General features: G+C 41.0%; 1 pseudogene; it reads right to left on the bottom strand.

Annotated features, from left to right (window-relative positions):
• Positions 1-2,177: 2,177 nt before the first annotated feature.
• Positions 2,178-10,585, bottom strand: LOC148010619 (short-chain dehydrogenase/reductase SDRA pseudogene; annotated as a pseudogene).
• Positions 10,586-14,650: the final 4,065 nt, after the last annotated feature.

Here is a 14,650-nt window from a genome sequence, read left to right as displayed (position 1 = left end):
ATTGGTATCAAAGCTTTAGTTTAGATCCAACCAATAGGCCATTTACAACCTTTGGATATGGTGTCTATAGTTAGGATAGGTAATTGGAGTCACAAATCTTGGTTGTTTTGTCAATTCTTGATTAGGGACAAGTTTCTATAGTTAATTGTGGCTATAGTTGAAGACATTATGGAAGTTCTTGGCAAAAGAATGGCGATCTTCCTAGTATTTTGGCAAGTCGTCATAAAATCTGGAGCTATTTTAAAGGCTTGTTGACAAAGGGAGGGATACAAGAGGCTATAAGGAACTAAAGTGACCTCTACTTTTTTAAAGTAGGGTCTCTCAAGCTCTTCCTTGAGCTTTCATGGTGGAAATTAGAATCTATCTTTGGTTTCAATCCTTACAAGCACAAAAGGAATCAAGACTAAGCTTCTTCTTGCTTAAAGCTTCATCTCCATAACCAATATGCCTTGGTTTTCAATGAGGACTTCATGTAGGTCAAGAGGATGATTCAACACTATTTGCAAGCTATCTAGCATGCCCACAACTACGAATCTACTTCAATCCCTTCTACAAGATATGAGGAATAAAGCCATGCTTCATTAGCATTCTCTACTGCTAATACTTCATGTAGAGTGGTATTGTGATTAGTTTTGATTTGCCACCCTATATTGTGGGAGAAGCTTATACCAGATTTAGAGCTTCCAAAATTGCTTGAGGGATAAGAAAAAATTGATGCTTGGAGAAGCCAATAGCTCTATCCAATCATCTCTAGAACATTTTTGTAGCTCTTCTGGGTCATAAAAGAGAAAAAATAGCCTTCTTACTATTAGATGCCTTATGTCCTACCTTATCATGTGTTACAACAGTGTGAAGGTCCTTCTTAGCTTGATTTGCTCTAGAAATCCTAAAAAGACATGTAGAGACTGAGGTTGAGTGTTGTTAACAAGCTTACTTCTTGGTGGTAGATCATATAGTCGTTGAAATTGAAAAAGCCTCTAGAGATTGTTTTCCCAAGGCTGAAGATGGAAATAAGTCAAAACAAGTATTTGAGAAATGTGCAAGTTTGAATGCTACATTAATGCCAAAGATAAGAAAGCGATTAAAACTTGCATTGATGAGTGTGACCGTGAAGTGTCAGAGGTGGTGTGGGAGAACGATGATGCATCAATGAGTATGAAGGAAGACAATAAGTCCAATAAAGATGCAAAATCTCATGCTCATGTTGAGGCATTGAAAACTTTAAATGCAAGGTCATTGTCTTCTAGGTTTACCAAAGGTACAAATGTACTTTCAAATCCACCAAGCAAAATGAATACCAAATCATCTGGAAAGATTGTATCTAAAGTTTCCCAAAAAGAGGCCAATAGGGTGTCCAATGTCCAAGATTTAAGTGGTAAAGTGTGCATTTTCACTTTAACTGAAGTGAATTAGGTTCCAAGATAGATTAGCTTGGACTCATAAACATCGTCTTGAGTAGCTCAAACTTATAGTTCCATTACATTTAATGAGTGTCAAGTACATGCCTTTATAACTTTTTGGATAGTACCACTTTTACTCTCTATGCTTATGGGATTTTGGACAACTCTTTGTAGAGCTTCTAGAGCATACATATTTGTCATATCTCTCATACAAAGTCACTTATAGGCTAGCCTCTTTTGGGCATACATCATTTGATTTCTCAACACCCCCCTCAAATGATGAGTTCCTACCATTGCTGGATTTTGCCCCCCCTGCATGTAAACAAGGACCAGGAGACTAGGTCTTTGGCAGCCTAGTCAAGTTAAGGCTTGAAACTTTACATCTTGGTAGGGTTTGTTACATCCACTATGGGAAATTTTTTGCAAAACATTTTGTATATTTCTCATGCTTTTTTGGCATCTTTTACTTTTCTCGATCTTTTGGGTGTTTTTGATCTTCTTGCATTCTTAGTTGGTCTTCTTTGTCTTCTTGGACTTCTTTTTCTTTATGTTCTTGTTCTCTATAGAAACCTTCTAAGCTAGTTCCTCTATTACATCTTAGCGTAGAGTTCCCCCAATCTCCAATACTCAAGACACATATCCATCTGCTAAATACGGGCTTCACCCTCTGTTCATATGCCTTGAAAAAACAGATCTGACATCTTTATTCCAGTTAGCAAGAGTTAGTCCGTTCTGTAAAGAACCTCTACAATTATTATTCAACAAAGCAGTAGCTTTTTACAGTCTAGAGGGCATTCCCCCGGTGATAGGAAGGGTTTCTCTAGTAATGTATGAAGCATCATCTAAAATCAATAAGGCTACAGTTGCTACCATATCACAAGTAACACCAAACCTATCCAATATGAATTTTCAACTCTGCCTTCGTATCCTCATTTTGAAACAAAAATTCTGACAAATGTGTATGTACAAATCTAGGGGCAACACAATTAACCCGTACATTTGGTGCAAGCTATGCAACAAGAGCCTTAATCAACCCAAATAGAGTTGTTTTTGTAACCCCATACATAGCAATAGCCTTTTGTGGGTTAAAGCATGCTATTGAAGAAATCAAAATTACAGATCCTCCTCTGGATAAGTGAGGAGCTACCTCTTGAATGAGAAGAACTGCTTTAACATTAACTTCCCATAGCTTATTCAATGTTGCATTAGACATCTGGAGAATGGGATCTATAAAGGGGTTAGCTGCTGCATTTGAGATCACAAAAGTCAATATGGCCATAATTCTAAATGGCGAGTTTGATAAGGTTTTTTTTCTTTATTTAGCATTGCTGACATGACAAGCCACTCCAACAGCATCAATCCCAGAGGACTTCAGCTTTGCCATAGCTTCATCCACATTTTTCTGCTTTCGGGATGAGATGACAACACAAGCACCTTCCAGGTCGAGGCATTCGGTGATGGTGAATCCGATGCCCTGCGTGGAAGCGGTGACCACATTGACCTTGTTTTTGAACCGCTTCTACTGGAACTAAGGAGAATCAACCATGGCGGTAGTAGCAAAATGATGAGGAGTGAAACAAACACACCTCCCCTTCTCCAACGCAAATTTGTGTTAAGGCAAAGGCAATGGCCTGCTTTTGCTGATGCTGCTTTCGTTAATTCCTAGGGAATCAATCTAGAATTTGGCCTCTTATAGCAGAGCTAGTGAGCAATCCTTCCCACAGAGAAGTGAAGGCCAGTAGCACCCTTTGAATCTTCCTTTCTCTTCTTTGTCTCTATCCAGTTGCTTCTTCCTTTGTGGCTATTGCTTGTGTTTGAACAAAAGCTAGCCTTCAATGGTTGTAGCCTTTCTCTTTTCTCCCAAATGACAACTTGAGGATATGGAAATGACAATGGACCTCAATGCCAAACAGATCTTCTTGAACATCACTACAACACTTCCTTAAGCTTCTTCTCCTCCTACACAGCACCTCTTACACATCAATGGATCTTGAATGGCTTGTACAAGGAGAAAAGAAAAATGAGAAAGAAATGTTGAAAGACTATGCCCACTAACTACCTAGCTCAACCATGGCTCTGATACCATGTTGAAAAACACGGATCTAGAGCTAGTTAGCTATGGTGGACGCAAATCAAACACGTGATATATTATCAGAATGAGAGATTGTAACTCAAGTGAATTAGGTTCCAAGATAGATTAGCTTGGACTCATAAACACAGTCTTGATTAAGGCTCATAAACATTGAAAGGAGTGTCAAGTACATGCCTTTATAACTTTTTGGATAGTACCACTTTTACTCTCTATGCTTATGGGATTTTGGACAACTCTAGAGCTTCTAGAGCATACATCTTTGTCATATTTCTCATACAAAGCCACTTACAGGCTAGCCTCTTTTGGGGATACATCATTTGATTTCTCAACAGTGCAATTGTAGATGGCATAAGTTTGCTTGAAACTAGTGAAAGATGTTCAACTGCTACCTATAGTAATGTTGCATGTAGTATTGGATTGTGTCAAACATCATTAAGATCTAGTAGTGTGTCAAAGGTATCTAAGAAGAATGAATTGCATGCACTCTTTTGTGATGTATCGCAGGTTATAGTAGAGAAGATAGAATGCATCAAGGAATAAGTGAATGGAACCAGCAACATACCTAGCAACATCAACCTTGTTTGCACCAACTTGAAGACCTACAAAAATTCAGCCCTCCCTTGGCACTCATTGGCAGCTTAAAAACACTTCATTTGGCACTTGGGAACACCCCCTTGATGCTCGACATTGGTGATTTATCATTGTCATTATTTGTGGATTAATTTACCTTAGTCCATGAATGTTTTCCATAGTCTAGATATAGCCACAAACAGTGTTACATCATCACTTTATGTTTATGCTTGGATAGCATTGACATTTGATGCCCGGTTGGTCCCGCATGGTCTCCGAATGCTAGGGGAATGTATGCCTATTGATTGGCCATCATTTGGAGCTGATTTAGTGATTTGAAATACTTAGTTTTACACATTAAATCACTGATGTACACTCCAAGGCTGAAGCTTATTTAGTCACTTTATGCTTTGCCTATTGGTCATCACATGTGCTTCCCGGGTGTTTCATATGACTATTAGGATGCAAATGAAGGTTGGCAAATACTTTAGATGGTTCCGAAATGTATTTTGAGCCTTGTTTGAGCTTTGTATTTATTGGCATTTAGTTGACATTGGTCTACACTAGCATGCTTTGTGACAAAGGTTATACCTATGGTCTATGTATGGCCCATTTGGTACATGCTTGATGCTTATGTTACCTACACATGCTAGTTACATTGTTTGGACTTGAATGCTACTGGAGCTTCGTTTGGCCTTGAATTTGGATATTTTGGAGCTTATTTTGGTCTTGCTTTGGCTCATGAGAGATTGATTGGGATTGTCTTCATGACATTGGATGCTATCATTGAATACTTGACCGCTCATATGCTCTGGATGTCTTATTGATGTATGATCTTGGATACTCTGTCATTAGTGCTCTTACATGCTTTTTTGAGCTTATTTGCTTGATACTTATGGCTTTTGTGCCAGTGGGAACATCTTTGTACGCTTATGAGACATTGAGCAGTGCAGGTTATGTGTATTGAGCTTTTGGATATTTGAGACTAGGGTCTCCTCGTGGATGATGGATGGTTTATATACCTTAATCCGTGTAGATGTACTTGGGCTGATTCGGCTTTGTATTTAGTGAGTAGACATTGACTTGTGTCAAGTCTTGGCAATGGTATATACATTTTGCCCTGTTGATTAGGGGGTATACCAACTTTACTAATGGACTTTATCTGACATGCTTGGGTGTTGGCTCATGTCAGTTTGACTGTTACATGCTCATTTATGCCTGCTTGATGATGGTTTTGCATTGACAATCAGTGATTGACTTTGAATATTGGGTTTTCCCTATTGTCAGCTCTCATTATACACTGTTGTCATAAATTAAAGTAAGCAAATATCTCTGTATTGTCATGTATTTTTCATGCTGAATCATCCTAGTTTGATGTACTTTTGATGTTACCTGGTGGGCAGCATCATTAAATACTCGTTTCTCGCCATTCTACCTTGGTTTTGGTGGTTTTTTGGTCATTTTCTGTAATTTACAAGTAGTTTTGAGCCGTCTACACTGTTTCAACTTACAGTATGGCATCTTCTTCCACTTACAGTGCTATCTTCAACATCACTAAGCTTGATGGTACAAACTATGTCTATTGGAAGAGCCAAGTTTGGCAGGCATTGGTGCAAAAATCGTAGATCAAGCCACTAAGGTTGAGTGGAGAGCAGCCTGAAACTATGACTAATGACAAATGGATGGAGCTTGATGAGTTATGCAAGTCCACCCTCATCTTGTCTCTCACTGAATAGGTGCATTAGAATGTGGTTGGGGAAGCACAGAGTGCTTGGCAACTTTGGGATAAGATCAAGAACATCTATGACAAGCAAAGTCCTACAAGTCAAGTGTATTGGCTGAAACAGCTTATGGATCTCTGCATGAAAGAGAATGTGACCATGTAGCTCATTTGAGCCAGTTTCATACTATTCTTAAGAACTTGGTTTCATAGGGCATTGATTTCAAAGAGGATGTCACTCCGTTGTTTTTGCTTGGAACTCTTAATGAGTCTTGGGATGTATTCTACACTGCCTTATGTGCTTCTGCCACAACTCTGAAGCTATCTAATGTTGAGAGCTCTCTTTCGTAGGAAGAGATAAACCGTAAGAATTTGGATGCCTCTCGTGTAACTCATGCTTTGATAGTTAGACGCCCACATGATGGAAATGCAAAGAATTACCATGGTAATGGCCATGGATGGTGGCCATGAATGAGATTCACAAAAATCTCAGTCCAAGACACGTGGCAAGTCGCACAATAAGTCTCGTGGGAGAAATGCAAATCTGACTTGTCATCACTATGGGAAGAAAGGCCACAGTGTCATGAATTGTGCAATGAAAGGCACAAAGATAAGGGGAAAGAGAAAGTGTAGGAAAAGTCTTCGATCTCAACATAGTACCTGCTAAGTCAAGTGTTAAAATTGAAGAGATCAATGTTATGCAGCCCGAGGATAGTGATGGGGATTATATCCTTGCAGCGACTTCATTTAGTGCTTCGCAGATGACAAAGATACACTCTATATATGCACAGTGTTGGCTCTTGGACTCAGGTGTGTCCTTTCATGTGACACCTTGTTGAGAGTGGTTCCATTCATACTGTTCTGTTTCGGGTTCTGTGCGCTTGGATGTTGACATGTCTCTGAGATTGTTGGCACTAGTGATATTAGGCTATAGTTTCCTTCTGGCAACAATTTTGTTATGCACGATATACATCATGTACCTACATTGACATGTAGTCTCATGTCTATCGGACAGCTTGATGGCGATATCATGTATCTTTTGGAGACTCTGCATGGAAGATTACTCATGGCAGGGTTGTGCTTGCGAGAGGTGCCAAGGCTGGCAGCCTCTACCCCTTAGTTGTTTCCAGATCTATAGTTGATCATGCTTTGTTTGTGGGGTCTTTACCTCATGTATCTCTTTGGCATGCCTATTTGGGGCACATGTCCGTTAAGGGAATGAAAATGCTTTCTAGTTTGTAGTACTTACCGCCCCTTGACTATTCTCATTTTGATTCTTGTGTTCATTGTCTTTATGGCAGGAAGACTAGGTCTATGCATAAGAAGTTTGGTATGTCACGCATGAGTGAGCCCTTGGATTTGGTTCATTCTGATGTCTATGGGCCCATGCCTTGTCAGTATATGGGTGGTGCGAAGTATTTTGTTACTTTCATATATGAATTTTCACGTAAAGTATGGGCTTATCCCATAAAGTAGAAGTCTGATGTATTGGTAGTTTTTCAAAGATGGCTTGCTTTGGTAGAAGCTAGTCTGGGCATAGGAGGCTGAAATGCCTAAGGATAAATAATGGGGGTGTGTATGTCTCACGTGCTTTTGAGCATTTATGTGATGAGAGGGATATTAAACGTCAGTTGAATGCCCCCTACACCCCTCCCCAGAGTATGCTTAGTCATGTAGGTCTACCCTAGCACTTTTACACTAAGGCAGTTACAACTATCGTGCATATCATTAGTAGATCGCCCTGTAGTGCCATTGATTTCGAGGTTGCAGAGGAGGTATGGACAGGAAAGCCTCCCTCTTAAGCACATTTACGTGTCTTTTGATGTGAGGCATTTTTCCATGTGCCCAAGGACAAGCATAACAAGCTGGATCCTAAGAGTGTTAAATGCATATTCCTTAGCTATGGAGACGCAAGAGAGATGGATTACCATCTATGGGATCCGTAAGTGTGAAAAGTCATCCGCAGTTATGATGTAGTCTTCCATGAAGACAAGATGCATAGGCAGCCTGAGAAGATAGTGGAGATACGCATGGTTATATTTTAGGAGGAGCCAGGAGATCCCATACAGCTAACTGGACAACTAGCAGCAGCAATAGGTATTCATGGCCAAGGTGGTGGACAGAATGTTGAGCAGGCAACAGAGCCTGTAGTGTGACGTTCTACTAAAGATAGATGCCCCCTAACATATTTCAGCCCTTGATACATTATGCCTCGGTTACAGATGCAGGAGAGCCTTTCACTTATGATGAGGCTATGCAGAGGGGTGACAGTCACTCCTGGGAGAGAGCTATGCAATCTGAGATAGACTCCTTGCATAAGAATGAGACTTGGGATTTGGTTTCCTTGCCTAGTGGCAAGAAGACTCTGCCATTCAAATGGGTGTACAAGTTGAAGAGTGCCCCTGGACACCCCAAGCCGGCTTATAAGGCAAGACTTGTTGCTAAGGGTTTTAAACAAAAGCATGGAATTGACTTTGATGAAGTCTTTTCTCCTGTGGTTAAGATGACCACCCTTTGCTTGGTTTTGGTCTTTGCACAGCTTGACTTGGACCTATATCAAATGGATGTCAAGATGGCATTTTTACAAGGGGATTTGCATGATGAGATTTACATGGAGCAATCTAATGGCTTTGCAAAGCCTGGCAAGGAGCACCTAGTGTGCAAGTTGAACAAAAGTCTTTATGGCTTGAAGTAGGCACCTAGGGAATGGTATCATAAGTTCGATGCTTTTATACAGTCACAAGGCTATAGTCATAGTGCTATGGATTCGTGCTTGTACATGAAGAAACCTTTGATGGATCTTTGCTTATTTTGGTACTCTATGTGGATGACATGCTATTAGCAGGGAAAGCTCATGATGAGCTAGATGCTCTTAAGACTCAACTTAAGAAGAGCTTTGAGATGAAGGATCTGGGACAGGCCTCTCACATACTTGGTATGCGCATTAGATGCAACAAGCATCAAGGACTCCTCTACTTATCACAGAGGGAGTATATTCATAAAGTCCTTGAGCGCTTCTGCATGATGCAGGATGTGAAACCTATTGGCTATCCATTGCCTTCTTATGTGAAGGTATCTCAAGTCGATTGTTCATAGATACATGAGCAAAGGGCTGAGATGGCCAAGATTACCTATGCATTCGCAGTGGGCAATCTTAAGTATATCATGATAGCCACTCGTCCAAATATTGCCTTTGCAGTTGGTGTTGTGGCACGCTATATGGCTACACCTGGCAAAAAGCATTGGGATGCTGTGAAGGGTATCATGAGGTACCTAAAGGGCACTGAAGATATGTGCATATGCTATGACAGCCAGGATACAAGATTCGTGGGGTACACTGACTCTGATTATGCGAGACATGCAGATAGTAGGAAGTCCACTTCTAGCTATGTGTTCACCTATGTTGGAGGTGCTATCTCTTGGATGTCCAATGTGCAGAAGTATATGGTTCTTTCCACCACTGAGGTCGAGTATGTTGCAGCCACTGAGGCTTGCAAGAAGGCCATATGGTTAGGCCGTTTGGTTCATGACCTTGGTATTGATGATATCCCTACACTACATTTGGATTCTATGAGTGCTATTCAGTTAGTCAAGAATCCAGTCTTCCATGCGAAGATGAAACACATTGAGGTGAGATATCACTTCATACGCAGGGTCATTGAGGACAAGTCTATTGACCTTTTCAAGATCTCAACTGACCAGAATCATGTAGATCTACTCACCAAAAGCCTCTCGACGAAGCGCTTTGCCTTCCTCAGGAGATTGATAAGCGTGGGATGGGATGACGTCTTTCCTCATCATGTTATACATGTGTACATGTTGTACTATCTTTTTTTTCCTTTTTCACTCCTCACCGGGGCAGATTTTCCTTTAAGTGGGAGGTTGTTGGAGGTAAAGGTGCCTCCGCCTAGCTGCCATGTATTTCTGCACTGATAGTACCCGCGCTTGCACACTGCAGGCATCGGGTGCCCGTCAGCTTCACTTTATTCTTTATTATTTTAGTGACAGATGAATAAAGGGAAGGCCAACAGTGACACATTGTGACTATTAGAGTTCCCACATTGTGAGTCTCTCTCTCTCTTGCTCTTGCTCTCCCGCCATAGCTCTCCCATGCAAGCTTAGATCCTTCTCACCTTTCAAGAGGTTTTCACTCTTGGAATGAGCCAACCTGTAAGCTAAGTCTTTGACTCTATCTTCGTTATTGGCTACCTATTGCTCTGCTTTCTCTTTTGTCTACTCTAGCCCTTGATTTTGGTATTGGGCTAAGGTGGCAATCACTTGCTCCTATTCTTGCCATGATATGTGCATTTGTTGTTGCTCCTAATTTTTACATTCTACTTGTTCCCTTAGTATGGCTTGCTTGTGGAGAGCTGCTTGAAGTTGGTTGTGCAGCTCTATCAACTTCTTCTTGGCCTCCTCATCTCTTTGGGTCCTTGCCGCCTACAACTATGTCCTTGTCTCTTCTTTTTGGCTCTTCAACTCCTTTATTTCTAGCTCCTCTAGGTGCCTGTTTCCCTTGGAAATGAAGGCGCACATGTTTTCTAAGGCAATGTGGTTGTCTCTTTCTTCATCATACAAATCATTTAAGCTCTCTTCTCCTTCTCTTGCCTTTAACGCCTCTTTTAGTGCAATCATTTCCCTGTTTAAGATTGTCATTATCCTTGTTCTTTCTACCTTATAGGCTGCAAATGCAATCTTCTCTTCTTCCATCTTTGTAAATGTAGCCTTTTTCTCCTCCATCATCTTGTCAAGTTGGCTTTGAAGCACTTTTACCAATTCATCATGATCTTCAATGTTGTGCATGGTTGAAGGTATCAAAGTAGTTGATACTTCTAAACATGGTATCTTTGGCCCTTGGCATGATTCTGCATTAGTTGCTCTACTAACCTCTTTGTTCTTGTAAGGGGGGCTCCTTCACTAGGTACAGTGCAATTTCTTGCAGTTTTCTCACTAAGTACTGCACCCAGGCCATGATGTTGCTTTCATTGATTGCCCCTTCAGTAGTTCCTTATGTTGGGGTGATTGTCGAGGTTGCCACCACGACTGGTTGGATTGCATGTGAGGGGATTTATCCTTGCCTTCTACCACCAATCTTGTCTTGCCTCTTCTACTATTGCACTTGTGCTTAGTATGTCATCTCGTGATGGCCTCATCATTGTGAAGGGGATGTAATGATAGTAGAGAAGGAGAAGAGGAATATGTGGGAGAGAAGAACACACACAATGTAGGTGCTGTCAAGAATTATATATGATAGCCTTATCGCACTATCTCATATATATGAATAAAGAATATGGGCTGTCAGTGTACACAGGCAGGCCCAAGGGCCTTTTACCCCAACAACCCCCCACTAAAAGACCAATGGGCCAGGGAGTGAAAAAATAAAGAAAAAAGGAAAAGAGATAAGGTGAGGAATCATGACATCTCACCCAATGCCCAATTGGAAAGCGAGCTGTGCAATAAGCGGGAAACTTTGTGAAAGAAGAGTCAAGCATCCCCAAGTCCATGACATCCAGGAGATAAGCGATCCCACAAATCCATACAAAAAAGCAATCCAAGAATGCTTCTCATTAAGTAAGCACAACTCATGAGTGCAAGGTTGTAATGCATAAGCATTAGAGTAGTGCATAGCATCAGCGTGGGGCATAGGAGACAACTGAGAACACATAGACTAAAGTCAATCACATAGAAGAAGGGCCAGCATCCCGGACACATGTTAAACGAGGTCTCAATATAGTATGCGGCCTCAGCGAAGCGGAAGACTGACATATGGCTGTAGCATCAACCATAAAGCACACTAAACGTGCATCAAGAGCATCAAGAGGCTTGAGAGATATCTGCGTCTCATAAAAGATAGCATGAAGGCTGCATATAACCTGTTGGGCATCCAAATCCCATAACTTGTAAGCTTGAAAGTCACCATCTCCATAACCAAGGAGGATAAATTTGTGTGACATACGCATATCTAGCATACATACAAATGCCTGGGAGCCAAACATCCTCAAGTAATCATAGGAGGGTCTCATGCCACTCCATGCCTCATGTGATGTAATAGCATCCAAAGTCAGACACAGCATCCTATTAAGCAAGTAGACTGCCATCATAAGGGCCTCATCCCAAAAGCCATAAGATAACCCAGCTGTGGTAAGCATAGAAGCAACCTTTGCCTGTAGAGTAAGGCACATGCCATGAGCAATCCCATAATACATGGGCATAGAAAATCAATGCTAGATTGCTGACAATAGGACTGAAAGCTAGGAGAGATGGCATGACTCTCATAATCCATTTGCAAGCACCCAAGCCTGCAACCAGCAAAATCCATAAACATGTCAAGCATAATTGTGGTATCCTCAATCTGTACCAAGGGAAAATCCCAAGAACGGTGGGTAGCATGATCCACAAAGGTCATAAAGTACGATGCTCCACCAAGTGACTGGGAAGGCATAGGTCCATATACTGCACAATGGACAAGATCTAGAGGATCATGCCTCTCATGATCGGCATGAGCCAAAGGGGCTCCGCAAGGACCATAAGTACAATTAAGGCAAGCATCAAGATCTGCATGTGACAAAGGAGGCAGCATGGAGTTTGAACGAGACAAGATCCCATCTCTCTATGGTGCATATGGCCTAGGCAATAATGCCATAACAATGCATGCGGTATCCAGATAACTGCAACCATAGAATCTCTTACATAAGAGACATGTATTGGGTAATGAGAACCAACTCTAGAACCTCTGGCCAAAACCAAGCAACCACGACAGATCTTCCATGAGCTATCCTGAAGAGAAATAATATATCATGCATTATGCAACTGACTCACAGAAATCAAGCTCTTACTGAGCATGGGAACATGTAAAACATCCCTGAGCATAAGAGAAGTCCCATCATGCAAAGCTAGGTGTATATCCCTTGTACCAACAATAGCATAAGACTGCTCAAGGCCCAAATCAGTACACCTCTCAACCTCCGTGTAAGAAGAGAATCATGCTCTATGAGGGGTAACATGACAAGATGCCATAGAGTCCAAAAGCCAATCAAATGCATAGGCCTGATCACTAAGCAAGTAAGCTATAGGAAAACAAGATGACATGAGTACATGCTCAAATCTATCATCATGGGTAATTGCATGTACCTCACCACTAGTAAGAGTGGTAACACCTACTGCATCTGCTATATCTCTGACTCTCTGCTCATGTCGAATCCCCGTCTCTGTCTTTGCTACTCTCTAATCTGTCTAAAGCATTTTCTTTGAACGTGCCCAAGATTCCCACAATGGAAGCAAACAACATCTGAAGTAGAAGAACCTGTAGAAGATGACAAGGAATCCAAGTCATCATGAATAGGGCTATCCACATTCAAGGAACTCAAAGAGTCTAGGGTTGTCCCAACATAGGGAACCTACTCATCAAGACAACTATCAATAGAAGCACAAGTGGTAGAAGCATGCTGCTGCAAAAGTACTCTTCGACGTTGTTACGTGAGCGGTGATCGAAAGCAAGCCTCACTCACAACCCGATAACGAGATGTTAAGGAGTGCCGGTTGGAGAAATTTGACTTTTGTCGGATGCACAATACAACTCAAAAAATTTTAATTATTCGACAGAACACCACAAGCCACACACAAAACTAACGCCAAACAATGCCTCTTATAGCTCAAACAACTAAAACCCAAATTTGAGTAAAGCATCATCACACAACCACCACAACACAACGAAAATACCAACAATTCAAAAACAAACCAAGGGAAATATATTATCATACCTTAATAACCTTGAGCTGATGCTCAACACCACAAAATCCAAATTCTTCAACTTCCCAATTAGCATGACAAGAGCTCACTCTAGCATGCGACCCTCCACTCTCCTCTCTCACAAAATACAATTGCAATCAAGGGGGAAGGCCCTTAACTCTTCACTCTCCTCTCCTTATATAGTTTTCGCAAGTTCTCTCACATACATTAGGCTTTTCGCTTTTAGCTTTTGGCTTTTGCTTTTCACTATTTTCGTTTTTTCTGCCCATGCATGTTTGCAACTTGTTTGGATCATAACTTCGTCATATGAACTCCGAATATAGTCATCCGGGTACTCAAAACGATCGAAATATATTTGGTCGACAAGCTAGCACGGGCAGAATTACAAAAATCCATCAAAAATGGGCAAAAATATTGATTTTCGTAAATCACATCATTTTTCTCAATCTTTTATCTTGGACGACTTATTCCCTTCCTTGGCCTATTGTTCTTGTAATTGCACACACTTTCAACATACATATCCTCTTTTTCATCAAGAAATACTCGCTCACGATGTAAAACTTATGACCTTTTCCTTTGATCCTTGAGTCTTCGAAATAAACATTCTATGGATATAAACCTGTTTTTAATGGAGTGTGCCCTAGCAGAAATATGGTTTTTTGAAATGAACTCCATGCCCAATCATTCATGATTTGAAAAAATATCCAATGTTGGATAATGGTATGCAACCAATCAGTCGATGCTTCACACGAAAATTATGGATGCACTGGAGGAATTGTGCCTAACCTATCTACATGTGCTCATGCGTCATGCAAAATGTAAACAAAATTTCTTGTTTATTTAAATCCTTATCCTCACCTCTCAATGCTCTTCAAAAAGATATAACATACTCCGCTCCTCCCATCCAAAATCTCACAAACACTCTAGAAAAGATGGCCTTCAAGATGTCAAATAAGAACAGCCCATCTCACTGTTGGCGGGGTCCTTCAAGTCCCTCTAACTCTCCCAACCACCTTACACACTCATCCATAGGTTCCTAATTTGGTGATGAATATCCCAGATATCGTGTGTACAAGAAATGTGTGTGTTCAATGACAAGTGCTCTCTCATGTACGCATG

Source organism: Lygodium microphyllum, chromosome 29 (genome assembly GCF_053477565.2).
Source record: "Lygodium microphyllum isolate KBCC chromosome 29, Lygodium_microphyllum_v1.1.10, whole genome shotgun sequence".
In the NCBI taxonomy this organism is placed as follows: domain Eukaryota; kingdom Viridiplantae; phylum Streptophyta; class Polypodiopsida; order Schizaeales; family Lygodiaceae; genus Lygodium; species Lygodium microphyllum.
Note: the sequence above shows the minus strand (reverse complement) of the source record. Positions and strands in the feature narration are given on the sequence as shown.